Source organism: Pseudophryne corroboree, chromosome 1 (genome assembly GCF_028390025.1).
Source record: "Pseudophryne corroboree isolate aPseCor3 chromosome 1, aPseCor3.hap2, whole genome shotgun sequence".
Lineage (NCBI taxonomy): Eukaryota > Metazoa > Chordata > Amphibia > Anura > Myobatrachidae > Pseudophryne > Pseudophryne corroboree.
This window is the reverse complement of record NC_086444.1, coordinates 589,095,486-589,109,694: the sequence shown is the minus strand read 5'-3', so window position 1 is coordinate 589,109,694 and position 14,209 is coordinate 589,095,486.

Here is a 14,209-nt window from a genome sequence, read left to right as displayed (position 1 = left end):
TAGGGTCACACGTTATATGATTGAGGCAATGAAAAATGTGTTGCATATTTCTGATGTTACACCGGGTACCACAAAAAAGGGTATTATATTTGGAGAGAAAAAACTACCAGTAGTTTTTCCTCCATCTGAGGAATTAAATGAAGTGTGTGAAGAAGCGTGGGCTTCCCCCGATAAGAAACTGGTAATCTCTAAAAGGTTACTAATGGCGTTCCCTTTCCCGCCAGAGGATAGGTCACGTTGGGAAACATCCCCTAGGGTGGATAAAGCACTCACACGCTTGTCAAAGAAGGTGGCACTACCGTCTCCGGATACGGCCGCCCTAAAGGAACCTGCTGATAGAAAGCAGGAGGCTATCCTGAAGTCTTATACTAAGACCAGCTATTGCTTCAGCATGGATGTGCAGTGCTGCAGCTGCGTTGTCAGATTCCCTGTCGGAAAATATTGATACCCTAGACAGGGACACTATATTGCTAACCGTAGAGCATATTAAAGACGCAGTCTTATACATGAGAGATGCACAGAGGGATATTTGCCGGCTGGCATCTAAAATAAGTGCAATGTCCATTTCTGCCAGGAGAGGGTTATGGACTCGGCAGTGGACAGGTGATGCAGATTCTAAAAGGCACATGGAAGTTTTGCCTTATAAGGGTGAGGAGTTGTTCGGGGATGGTCTCTCGGACCTCGTTTCCACAGCAACAGCTGGGAAGTCTACATTTTTACCCCATGTTCCCTCACAGCCAAAGAAAGCACCGTATTATCAGGTACCGTCCTTTCGGCCCAATAAGGGCAAGCGGGTTAAAGGCGCGTCCTTTCTGCCCAGAGGCAGAGGTAGAGGGAAAAAGCTGCAGCATACAGCCAGTTCCCAGGAGCAAAAGTCCTCCCCCGCTTCCTCTAAGTCCACCGCATGACGCTGACGCTGGGGCTCCACAGGCGGAGCCAGGTACGGTGGGGGCCCGTCTCAAAAACTTCAGCAATCAGTGGGCTCGCTCACGGGTGGATCCCTGGATCCTTCAAGTAGTATCTCAGGGGTACAAGCTGGAATTCGAGACGTCTCCCCCCCGCCGTTTCCTCAAATCTGCCTTACCAACAACTCCCTCAGGCAGGGAGGCAGTGTTAGAGGCAATTCACAAGCTGTATTCCCAGCAGGTGATAGTCAAAGTGCCCCTACTTCAACAAGGACAGGGTTACTATTCCACAATGTTTGTGGTACCGAAACTGGACGGTTCGGTGAGACCCATTTTAAATTTGAAATCCTTGAACACATATATAAAAAAATTCAAGTTCAAGATGGAATCGCTCAGGGCGGTTATTGCAAGCCAGGACGAGGGGGATTACATGGTATCACTGGACATCAAGGATGCTTACCTGCATGTCCCCATTTACCATCCTCACCAGGAGTACCTCAGATTTGTGGTACAGGATTGTCATTACCAATTCCAGACGTTGCCGTTTGGTCTATCCACGGCTCCGAGGGTATTTACCAAGGTAATGGCCGAAATGATGATACTCCTTCGAAAGAAGGGAGTTTTAATTATCCCGTACTTGGACGATCTCCTGATAAAGGCGAGGTCCAGGGAGCAGTTGTTGGTCGGGGTAGCACTATCTCGGGAGGTGCTACAACAGCACGGCTGGATTCTAAATATTCCAAAGTCACAGCTGGTCCCTACGACACGTCTACTGTTCCTGGGGATGGTTCTGGACACAGAACAGAAAAAAGTGTTTCTCCCGAAGGAGAAGGCCAAGGAGCTGTCATGTCTAGTCAGAGGCCTCCTAAAACCAAAACAGGTGTCGGTGCATCACTGCACGCGGATCCTGGGAAAGATGGTAGCTTCCTACGAAGCAATTCCATTCGGCAGGTTCCATGCAAGAACCTTTCAGTGGGACCTGTTGGACAAGTGGTCCGGATCGCATCTTCAGATGCATCGGCTGATAACCCTGTCTCCGAGGACCAGGGTGTCTCTGCTGTGGTGGCTGCAAAGTGCTCATCTTCAAGAGGGCCGCAGATTCGGCATACAGGACTGGGTCCTGGTGACCACGGATGCCAGCCTTCGGGGCTGGGGGGCAGTCACACAGGGAAGAAACTTCCAAGGACTATGGTCAAGTGAGGAGACTTCCCTACACATAAATATTCTGGAACTGAGGGCCATTTACAATGCCCTAAGTCAGGCAAAACCCCTACTTCAAAACCAGCCGGTACTGATCCAGTCAGACAACATCACGGCAGTCGCCCATGTAAACCGACAGGGCGGCACAAGAAGCAGGACGGCGATGGCAGAAGCCACAGGGATTCTCCGATGGGCGGAAAATCACGTGTTAGCACTGTCAGCAGTGTTCATTCCGGGAGTGGACAACTGGGAAGCAGACTTCCTCAGCAGACACGACCTCCACCCGGGAGAGTGGGGACTTCATCCGAAAGTTTTTCAACTGATTGTAAACCGTTGGGAAAAGCCACAGGTGGACATGATGGCGTCCCGCTTAACAAAAAGCTAGAAAGATATTGCGCCAGGTCGAGAGACCATCAGGCGATAGCTGTGGACGCTCTAGTGACATCGTGGGTGTACCGGTCGGTTTATGTGTTCCCTCCTCTTCCTCTTATACCAAAGGTACTGAGGATAATAAGGAGAAGAGGAGTAAGAACTATACTCATTGTTCCGGATTGGCCAAGAAGAGCTTGGTACCCGGAACTTCAAGAAATGATCTCAGAGGACCCATGGCCTCTGCCGCTCAGACAGGACCTGCTGCAGCAGGGGCCCTGTCTGTTCCATGACTTACCACGGCTGCGTTTGACGGCATGGCGGTTGAACACCGGATCCTGAAGGAAAAGGGCATTCCGGAGGATGTCATTCCTACGCTGATTAAAGCTAGGAAAGAAGTTACCGCAAACCATTATCACCGCATTTGGTGAAAATATGTTGCGTGGTGTGAGGCCAGGAAGGCCCCAACGGAGGAATTTCAGCTGGGCCGTTTTCTGCACTTCCTACAGTCAGGGGTGACTATGGGCCTAAAATTGGGTTCCATTAAGGTCCAGATTTCGGCTCTATCGATTTTCTTCCAGAGAGAACTGGCTTCACTACCTGAAGTTCAGACTTTTGTTAAGGGAGTGCTGCATATTCAGCCCCCTTTTGTGCCTCCAGTGGCACCTTGGGATCTCAACGTGGTGTTGGATTTCCTAAAGTCACATTGGTTTGAGCCACTAAAAACCGTGGAATTGAAATATCTCACGTGGAAAGTGGTCATGTTGTTGGCCTTGGCTTCGGCCAGGCGTGTATCAGAATTGGCGGCTTTGTCATGTAAAAGCCCTTATCTGATTTTCCATATGGATAGGGCAGAATTGAGGACTCGTCCCCAGTTTCTCCCTAAGGTGGTATCAGCTTTTCATCTGAACCAACCTATCGTGGTGCCTGCGGCTACTAAAGACTTGGAGGCTTCCAAGTTGTTGGACGTAGTCAGGGCCCTGAAAATCTATGTTTCCAGGACAGCTGGAGTCAGAAAGACTGACTCGCTATTTATCCTGTATGCGCCAACAAGTTGGGTGCACCTGCTTCAAAGCAGACTATTGCTCGCTGGATCTGTAGTACGATTCAGCTTGCACATTCTGCGGCTGGACTGCCGCATCCTAAATCAGTGAAAGCCCATTCCACAAGGAAGGTGGGCTCTTCTTGGGCGGCTGCCCGAGGGGTCTCGGCTTTACAACTTTGCCGAGCAGCTACTTGGTCGGGGTCAAATACATTTGCTAAATTCTACAAGTTTGACACCCTGGCTGAGGAGGACCTAGAGTTTGCCCATTCGGTGCTACAGAGTCATCCGCACTCTCCCGCCCGTTTGGGAGCTTTGGTATAATCCCCATGGTCCTTACGGAGTCCCAGCATCCACCTAGGACGTCAGAGAAAATAAGAATTTACTCACCGGTAATTCTATTTCTCGTAGTCCGTAGTGGATGCTGGGCGCCCATCCCAAGTGCGGATTGTCTGCAATACTTGTATATAGTTATTGTTTAACTAAAGGGTTATTGTTGAGCCATCTGTTGAGAGGCTCAGTTGTTGTCATACTGTTAACTGGGTATTGTATCATGAGTTATACGGTGTGATTGGTGTGGCTGGTATGAGTCTTACCCGGGATTCAAAATCCTTCCTTATTGTGTCAGCTCTTTTGGGCACAGTTTCCTAACTGAAGTCTGGAGGAGGGTCATAGTGGGAGGAGCCAGTGCACACCAGTTAGACCTAAAGCTTTCTTTATAGTTGTGCCCAGTCTCCTGCGGAGCCGCTATTCCCCATGGTCCTTACGGAGTCCCTGCATCCACTACGGACTACGAGAAATAGAATTACCGGTGAGTAAATTCTTATTATTGTTTTCATCCAGTTTAGGCCAAAATGTTGCGGCGAGGTAGCTGGATGACTAAGCTAAGCAACAGCAGTGGGTGGCCAAACATGTGACACTTAAACTTCCAACATGGCACATCTTGGAAACAGAATGGCACTGCAGTGGCAGTTTAATAAACTATACAAATGTTTGTTGTCACAGTCAGCAATACTCAAAACAGCACATAATGCAAAGAAAAGAGGTTGAATTATCCTTGGGCCCTGGACCCTCCCTTGTGTTGTATGTATTAAACAGAACATGCACAATTTAACATCAAACCAATCATTTCAGCGACAGGGACTGTAAATTGTGGCTGAAATTATGGTTTGTTTGTTCCCCCACAAAACAATTTTTCTGAAAGACTACCTCTTTGGCCTCTCAAATGGAGCAGATGCTTTTACAAGCATTGTTAGGATTGATTCAAAAATAATGCCACACCCAAGAGGTGGCTCTTCTGGTCTTCTGCCCAGGCATCGCAATTGCTTTCTTTTTTATCAAGGTCAACAACTGCAGCAACTGGTGGCTGACTTAAACAACATCATCATCAACATCCTCAGTGTCAAATAGTAGTAGTACACACATATCCCCCTCATCTTGTTCGACTTCTACACACGAATCCTCAATGTTTATTATAGTGCATCCGGAAAGTATTCACAGCACTTCACTTTTTCCACATTTTGTTATGTTACAGCCTTATTCCAAAATGGAATAAATTAATTTTTCCCCTCAAAATTCTACACACAATGGCCCTCATTCCGAGTTGATCGCTCGCTAGCTGCTTTTAGCAGCAGTGCAAACGCTAAGCCGCCGCCCTCTAGGAGTGTATCTTAGCTTAGCAGAATTGTGAACGAAAGATTAGCAGAACTGCACATGAAAAATTTTACAAAAAAAGCAGAAATAGGTAACCACTGCGCTCTCGGCGGCTGCAGTTGTGTAGCACCCTGGTGTCACCCAACACCTTAAAACATGGGCCCTCATTCCGAGTTGTTCGCTCGGTATTTTTCATCGCATCGCAATGAAAATCCGCTTAGTACGCATGCGCAATGTTCGCACTGCGACTGCGCCAAGTAACTTTGCTATGTAGAAAGTAATTTTACTCACGGCTTTTTCATCGCTCCGGCGATCGTAATGTGATTGACAGGAAATGGGTGTTACTGGGCGGAAACACAGCGTTTCAGGGGCGTGTGGCTGAAAACGCTACCGTTTCCGGAAAAAACGCAGGAGTGGCCGGAGAAACGGTGGGAGTGCCTGGGCGAACGCTGGGTGTGTTTGTGACGTCAAACAGGAACGACAAGCACTGAACTGATCGCACAGGCAGAGTAAGTCTGAAGCTACTCTGAAACTGCTAAGTAGTTAGTAATCGCAATATTGCGAATACATCGGTCGCAATTTTAAGAAGCTAAGATTCACTCCCAGTAGGCGGCGGCTTAGCGTGTGTAACTCTGCTAAATTCGCCTTGCGACCGATCAACTCGGAATGAGGGCCATGGATATAAACGGAAAAAATAGGGAACTACCTCAACTGCGCTCAGCTTAACAAGTCCACTTAGATGTTGTTAAATGTTCAAGAATGTATCAGTCCGTAAAAAGAAAGGAGGTCGTCTTCCAATCTTTTTCCTCTAGTTCATTGGGTAGAGGAATCCCCTCTGGATTGGTCCGAAGACCCTCAAAGAAAAAATAGAAGCACAATATCGTGTAGTACGTCCAGGATTTAGGAGAGATAAATGCTTCTAGATTTTGCTGTTAGTCACGATGGTTCGTACCGTACAGCTGTGCGCCATTGCTCCTCATGCACACCTCACACTCCGGTCACTGATGGGTGCAGGGCGCTGGGGGGGGGGGCGCCCTGAGCAGCAATCTAAACACCTTGGCTGGCAAATCATCACAATATATAGTCCCAGAGGCTATATATGTGATAAATTACCCCTGCCAGAATTCCTGAAAAAAGCGGGAGAAGTCCGCCAGAAAAGGCGCAGGGCTAACTCCCTCAGCACACTGGCGCCATTTTTCCCTCACAGCTCCGCTGGAAGGATCGCTCCCTGGCTCTCCCCTGCAGTATCAAGCTACAAAGGGTAAAAAAGAGAGGGGGGGGGGCACTAAATTTAGGCGCAGTATAACTTATATAGCAGCTATAAGGGGAAATAATTCAGTTAATCCCTGTATTATTATAGCGCTCTGGTGTGTGCTGGCATACTCTCTATCTGTCCCCCCAAAGGGCTTTGTGGGGTCCTGTCCTCTGTCAGAGCATTCCCTGTGTGTGTGCGGTGTGTCGGTACGGCTGTGTCGACATGTTTGATGAGGAGGCTTATGTGGAGGCGGAGCAGATGCCGATAAATGTGATGTCACCCCCTGCGGGGTCGACACCTGAGTGGATGGTTCTGTGGAAGGAATTACGCGACAGTGTCAACTCCTTGCATAAAAGGTTTGACGACATACCAAATATGGGACAGCCGGCTTCTCAGCCTGTACCTGCCCAGGCGTCTCAAAAGCCATCAGGGGCTCTAAAACGCCCGCTACCTCAGATGGCAGACACAGATGTCGACACGGATACTGACTCCAGTGTCGACGACGATGAGACAATTGTAACTTCCAATAGGGCCACACGTTATATGATTGAGGCAATGAAAAATGTGTTGCATATTTCTGATGTTACACCGGGTACCACAAAAAAGGGTATTATGTTTGGAGAGAAAAAACTACCAGTAGTTTTTCCTCCATCTGAGGAATTAAATGAAGTGTGTGAAGAAGCGTGGGCTTCCCCCGATAAGAAACTGGTAATCTCTAAAAGGTTACTAATGGCGTTCCCTTTCCCGCCAGAGGATAGGTCACGTTGGGAAACATCCCCTAGGGTGGATAAAGCACTCACACGCTTGTCAAAGAAGGTGGCACTACCGTCTCCGGATACGGCCGCCCTAAAGGAACCTGCTGATAGAAAGCAGGAGGCTATCCTGAAGTCTGTATATACGCACACCGGTATTATACTAAGACCAGCTATTGCTTCAGCATGGATGTGCAGTGCTGCAGCTGCGTGGTCAGATTCCCTGTCGGAAAAAATTGATACCCTAGACAGGGACACTATATTGCTAACCGTAGAGCATATTAAAGACGCAGTCTTATACATGAGAGATGCACAGAGGGATATTTGCCGGCTGGCATCTAAAATAAGTGCAATGTCCATTTCTGCCAGGAGAGGGTTATGGACTCGGCAGTGGACAGGTGATGCAGATTCTAAAAGGCACATGGAAGTTTTGCCTTATAAGGGTGAGGAGTTGTTCGGGGATGGTCTCTCGGACCTCGTTTCCACAGCAACAGCTGGGAAGTCTACATTTTTACCCCATGTTCCCTCACAGCCAAAGAAAGCACCGTATTATCAGGGGGTGTGGTATTGAAAGTCGACAGTAACTAGGTCGACAATGTCTAGGTCGACCACTATTGGTCGACAGTAACTAGGTCGACAGGGTGTCTAGGTCGACAGGGTCTTTAGGTCGACATGTTCTAGGTCGACAGGACAAAAGGTCGACATGAGTTTTTAATGTTATTTTGGTGTCGTTTTCTTCGTAGAGTGACCGGGAACCCCAATTAGTGCACCGCGTCCCCTCGCATGGCTCGCTTCGCTCGCCATGCTTCGGGCATGGTGCCTTCGCTCGGCACAGATTACCGTTCCAATCGTAGTCCACGTGGATCGTTAAGTATGAAAAGGATCAAAAAAAGAAAAAAATTGTGAAAAACTCATGTCGACCTTTTGACCTGTCGACCTAGAACATGTCGACCTAAAGACCCTGTCGACCTAGACACCCTGTCGACCTAGTTACTGTCGACCAATAGTGGTCGACCTAGACATTGTCGACCTAGTTACTGTCGACTTTCAGTCCGGATCCCATTATCAGGTACCGTCCTTTCGGCCCAATAAGGGCAAGCGGGTTAAAGGCGCGTCCTTTCTGCCCAGAGGCAGAGGTAGAGGGAAAAAGCTGCAGCATACAGCCAGTTCCCAGGAGCAAAAGTCCTCCCCCGCTTCCTCTAAGTCCACCGCATGACGCTGACGCTGGGGCTCCACAGGCGGAGCCAGGTACGGTGGGGGCCCGTCTCAAAAACTTCAGCAATCAGTGGGCTCGCTCACGGGTGGATCCCTGGATCCTTCAAGTAGTATCTCAGGGGTACAAGCTGGAATTCGAGACGTCTCCCCCCCGCCGTTTCCTCAAATCTGCCTTCCCAACAACTCCCTCAGGCAGGGAGGCAGTGTTAGAGGCAATTCACAAGCTGTATTCCCAGCAGGTGATAGTCAAAGTGCCCCTACTTCAACAAGGACAGGGTTACTATTCCACAATGTTTGTGGTACCGAAACCGGACGGTTCGGTGAGACCCATTTTAAATTTGAAATCCTTGAACACATATATAAAAAAATTCAAGTTCAAGATGGAATCGCTCAGGGCGGTTATTGCAAGCCTGGACGAGGGGGATTACATGGTATCACTGGACATCAAGGATGCTTACCTGCATGTCCCCATTTACCATCCTCACCAGGAGTACCTCAGATTTGTGGTACAGGATTGTCATTACCAATTCCAGACGTTGCCGTTTGGTCTATCCACGGCTCCGAGGGTATTTACCAAGGTAATGGCCGAAATGATGATACTCCTTCGAAAGAAGGGAGTTTTAATTATCCCGTACTTGGACGATCTCCTGATAAAGGCGAGGTCCAGGGAGCAGTTGTTTGTCGGGGTAGCACTATCTCGGGAGGTGCTACAACAGCACGGCTGGATTCTAAATATTCCAAAGTCACAGCTGGTCCCTACGACACGTCTACTGTTCCTGGGGATGGTTCTGGACACAGAACAGAAAAAAGTGTTTCTCCCGGAGGAGAAGGCCAAGGAGCTGTCATCTCTAGTCAGAGGCCTCCTAAAACCAAAACAGGTGTCGGTGCATCACTGCACGCGGATCCTGGGAAAGATGGTAGCTTCCTACGAAGCAATTCCATTCGGCAGGTTCCATGCAAGAACCTTTCAGTGGGACCTGTTGGACAAGTGGTCCGGATCGCATCTTCAGATGCATCGGCTGATAACCCTGTCTCCGAGGACCAGGGTGTCTCTGCTGTGGTGGCTGCAAAGTGCTCATCTTCAATAGGGCCGCAGATTCGGCATACAGGACTGGGTCCTGGTGACCACGGATGCCAGCCTTCGAGGCTGGGGGGCAGTCACACAGGGAAGAAACTTCCAAGGACTATGGTCAAGTGAGGAGACTTCCCTACACATAAATATTCTGGAACTGAGGGCCATTTACAATGCCCTAAGTCAGGCAAAACCCCTACTTCAAAACCAGCCGGTACTGATCCAGTCAGACAACATCACGGCAGTCGTCCATGTAAACCGACAGGGCGGCACAAGAAGCAGGACGGCGATGGCAGAAGCCACAGGGATTCTCCGATGGGCGGAAAATCACGTGTTAGCACTGTCAGCAGTGTTCATTCCGGGAGTGGACAACTGGGAAGCAGACTTCCTCAGCAGACACGACCTCCACCCGGGAGAGTGGGGACTTCATCCGAAAGTTTTTCAACTGATTGTAAACCGTTGGGAAAAGCCACAGGTGGACATGATGGCGTCCCGCTTAACAAAAAGCTAGAAAGATATTGCGCCAGGTCGAGAGACCATCAGGCGATAGCTGTGGACGCTCTAGTGACATCGTGGGTGTACCGGTCGGTTTATGTGTTCCCTCCTCTTCCTCTTATACCAAAGGTACTGAGGATAATAAGGAGAAGAGGAGTAAGAACTATACTCATTGTTCCGGATTGGCCAAGAAGAGCTTGGTACCCGGAACTTCAAGAAATGATCTCAGAGGACCCATGGCCTCTGCCGCTCAGACAGGACCTGCTGCAGCAGGGGCCCTGTCTGTTCCAAGACTTACCACGGCTGCGTTTGACGGCATGGCGGTTGAACACCGGATCCTGAAGGAAAAGGGCATTCCGGAGGATGTCATTCCTACGCTGATTAAAGCTAGGAACGAAGTTACCGCAAACCATTATCACCGCATTTGGCGAAAATATGTTGCGTGGTGTGAGGCCAGGAAGGCCCCAATGGAGGAATTTCAGCTGGGCCGTTTTCTGCACTTCCTACAGTCAGGGGTGACTATGGGCCTAAAATTGGGTTCCATTAAGGTCCAGATTTCGGCTCTATCGATTTTCTTCCAGAGAGAACTGGCTTCACTACCTGAAGTTCAGACTTTTGTTAAGGGAGTGCTGCATATTCAGCCCCCTTTTGTGCCTCCAGTGGCACCTTGGGATCTCAACGTGGTGTTGGATTTCCTAAAGTCACATTGGTTTGAGCCACTAAAAACCGTGGAATTGAAATATCTCACGTGGAAAGTGGTCATGTTGTTGGCCTTGGCTTCGGCCAGGCGTGTATCAGAATTGGCGGCTTTGTCATGTAAAAGCCCTTATCTGATTTTCCATATGGATAGGGCAGAATTGAGGACTCGTCCCCAGTTTCTCCCTAAGGTGGTATCAGCTTTTCATCTGAACCAACCTATCGTGGTGCCTGCGGCTACTAAAGACTTGGAGGCTTCCAAGTTGTTGGACGTAGTCAGGGCCCTGAAAATCTATGTTTCCAGGACAGCTGGAGTCAGAAAGACTGACTCGCTATTTATCCTGTATGCGCCCAACAAGTTGGGTGCACCTGCTTCAAAGCAGACTATTGCTCGCTGGATCTGTAGTACGATTCAGCTTGCACATTCTGCGGCTGGACTGCCGCATCCTAAATCAGTGAAAGCCCATTCCACAAGGAAGGTGGGCTCTTCTTGGGCGGCTGCCCGAGGGGTCTCGGCTTTACAACTTTGCCGAGCAGCTACTTGGTCGGGGTCAAATACATTTGCTAAATTCTACAAGTTTGACACCCTGGCTAAGGAGGACCTAGAGTTTGCCCATTCGGTGCTACAGAGTCATCCGCACTCTCCCGCCCGTTTGGGAGCTTTGGTATAATCCCCATGGTCCTTACGGAGTCCTAGCATCCACCTAGGACGTCAGAGAAAATAAGAATTTACTCACCGGTAATTCTATTTCTCGTAGTCCGTAGTGGATGCTGGGCGCCCATCCCAAGTGCGGATTGTCTGCAATACTTGTATATAGTTATTGTTTAACTAAAGGGTTATTGTTGAGCCATCGGTTGAGAGGCTCAGTTGTTGTCATACTGTTAACTGGGTATTGTATCATGAGTTATACGGTGTGATTGGTGTGGCTGGTATGAGTCTTACCCGGGATTCAAAATCCTTCCTTATTGTGTCAGCTCTTCTGGGCACAGTATCCTAACTGAAGTCTGGAGGAGGGTCATAGTGGGAGGAGCCAGTGCACACCAGTTAGACCTAAAGCTTTCTTTATAGTTGTGCCCAGTCTCCTGCGGAGCCGCTATTCCCCATGGTCCTTACGGAGTCCCTGCATCCACTACGGACTACGAGAAATAGAATTACCGGTGAGTAAATTCTTATTATTGTTTTCATCCAGTTTAGGCCAAAATGTTGCGGCGAGGTAGCTGGATGACTAAGCTAAGCAACAGCAGTGGGTGGCCAAACATGTGACACTTAAACTTCCAACATGGCACATCTTGGAAACAGAATGGCACTGCAGTGGCAGTTTAATAAACTATACAAATGTTTGTTGTCACAGTCAGCAATACTCAAAACAGCACATAATGCAAAGAAAAGAGGTTGAATTATCCTTGGGCCCTGGACCCTCCCTTGTGTTGTATGTATTAAACAGAACATGCACAATTTAACATCAAACCAATCATTTCAGCGACAGGGACTGTAAATTGTGGCTGAAATTATGGTTTGTTTGTTCCCCCACAAAACAATTTTTCTGAAAGACTACCTCTTTGGCCTCTCAAATGGAGCAGATGCTTTTACAAGCATTGTTAGGATTGATTCAAAAATAATGCCACACCCAAGAGGTGGCTCTTCTGGTCTTCTGCCCAGGCATCGCAATTGCTTTCTTTTTTATCAAGGTCAACAACTGCAGCAACTGGTGGCTGACTTAAACAACATCATCATCAACATCCTCAGTGTCAAATAGTAGTAGTACACACATATCCCCCTCATCTTGTTCGACTTCTACACACGAATCCTCAATGTTTATTATAGTGCATCCGGAAAGTATTCACAGCACTTCACTTTTTCCACATTTTGTTATGTTACAGCCTTATTCCAAAATGGAATAAATTAATTTTTCCCCTCAAAATTCTACACACAATGGCCCTCATTCCGAGTTGATCGCTCGCTAGCTGCTTTTAGCAGCAGTGCAAACGCTAAGCCGCCGCCCTCTAGGAGTGTATCTTAGCTTAGCAGAATTGTGAACGAAAGATTAGCAGAACTGCACATGAAAAATTTTACAAAAAAAGCAGAAATAGGTAACCACTGCGCTCTCGGCGGCTGCAGTTGTGTAGCACCCTGGTGTCACCCAACACCTTAAAACATGGATATAAACGGAAAAAATAGGGAACTACCTCAACCGCGCTCAGCTTAACAAGTCCACTTAGATGTTGTTAAATGTTCAAGAATGTATCAGTCCGTAAAAAGAAAGGAGGTCGTCTTCCAATCTTTTTCCTCTAGTTCATTGGGTAGAGGAATCCCCTCTGGATTGGTCCGAAGTCCCTCAAAGAAAAAATAGAAGCACAATATCGTGTAGTACGTCCAGGATTTAGGAGAGATAAATGCTTCTAGATTTTGCTGTTAGTCACGATGGTTCGTACCGTACAGCTGTGCGCCATTGCTCCTCATGCACACCTCACACTCCGGTCACTGATGGGTGCAGGGCGCTGGGGGGGTGGCGCCCTGAGCAGCATTCTAAACACCTTGGCTGGCAAATCATCACAATATATAGTCCCAGAGGCTATATATGTGATAAATTACCCCTGCCAGAATTCCTGAAAAAAGCGGGAGAAGTCCGCCAGAAAAGGGGCGGGGCTAACTCCCTCAGCACACTGGCGCCATTTTTCCCTCACAGCTCCGCTGGAAGGATCGCTCCCTGGCTCTCCCCTTCAGTATCAAGCTACAAAGGGTAAAAAAGAGAGGGGGGGGGGGGGGCACTAAATTTAGGCGCAGTATAACTTATATAGCAGCTATAAGGGGAAATAATTCAGTTAATCCCTGTATTATTATAGCGCTCTGGTGTGTGCTGGCATACTCTCTATCTGTCCCCCCAAAGGGCTTTGTGGGGTCCTGTCCTCTGTCAGAGCATTCCCTGTGTGTGTGCGGTGTGTCGGTACGGCTGTGTCGACATGTTTGATGAGGAGGCTTATGTGGAGGCGGAGCAGATGCCGATAAATGTGATGTCACCCCCTGCGGGGTCGACACCTGAGTGGATGGTTCTGTGGAAGGAATTACGCGACAGTGTCAACTCCTTGCATAAAAGGTTTGACGACATACCAAATATGGGACAGCCGGCTTCTCAGCCTGTACCTGCCCAGGCGTCTCAAAAGCCATCAGGGGCTCTAAAACGCCCGCTACCTCAGATGGCAGACACAGATGTCGACACGGATACTGACTCCAGTGTCGACGACGATGAGACAATTGTAACTTCCAATAGGGTCACACGTTATATGATTGAGGCAATGAAAAATGTGTTGCATATTTCTGATGTTACACCGGGTACCACAAAAAAGGGTATTATGTTTGGAGAGAAAAAACTACCAGTAGTTTTTCCTCCATCTGAGGAATTAAATGAAGTGTGTGAAGAAGCGTGGGCTTCCCCCGATAAGAAACTGGTAATCTCTAAAAGGTTACTAATGGCGTTCCCTTTCCCGCCAGAGGATAGGTCACGTTGGGAAACATCCCCTAGGGTGGATAAAGCACTCACACGCTTGTCAAAGAAG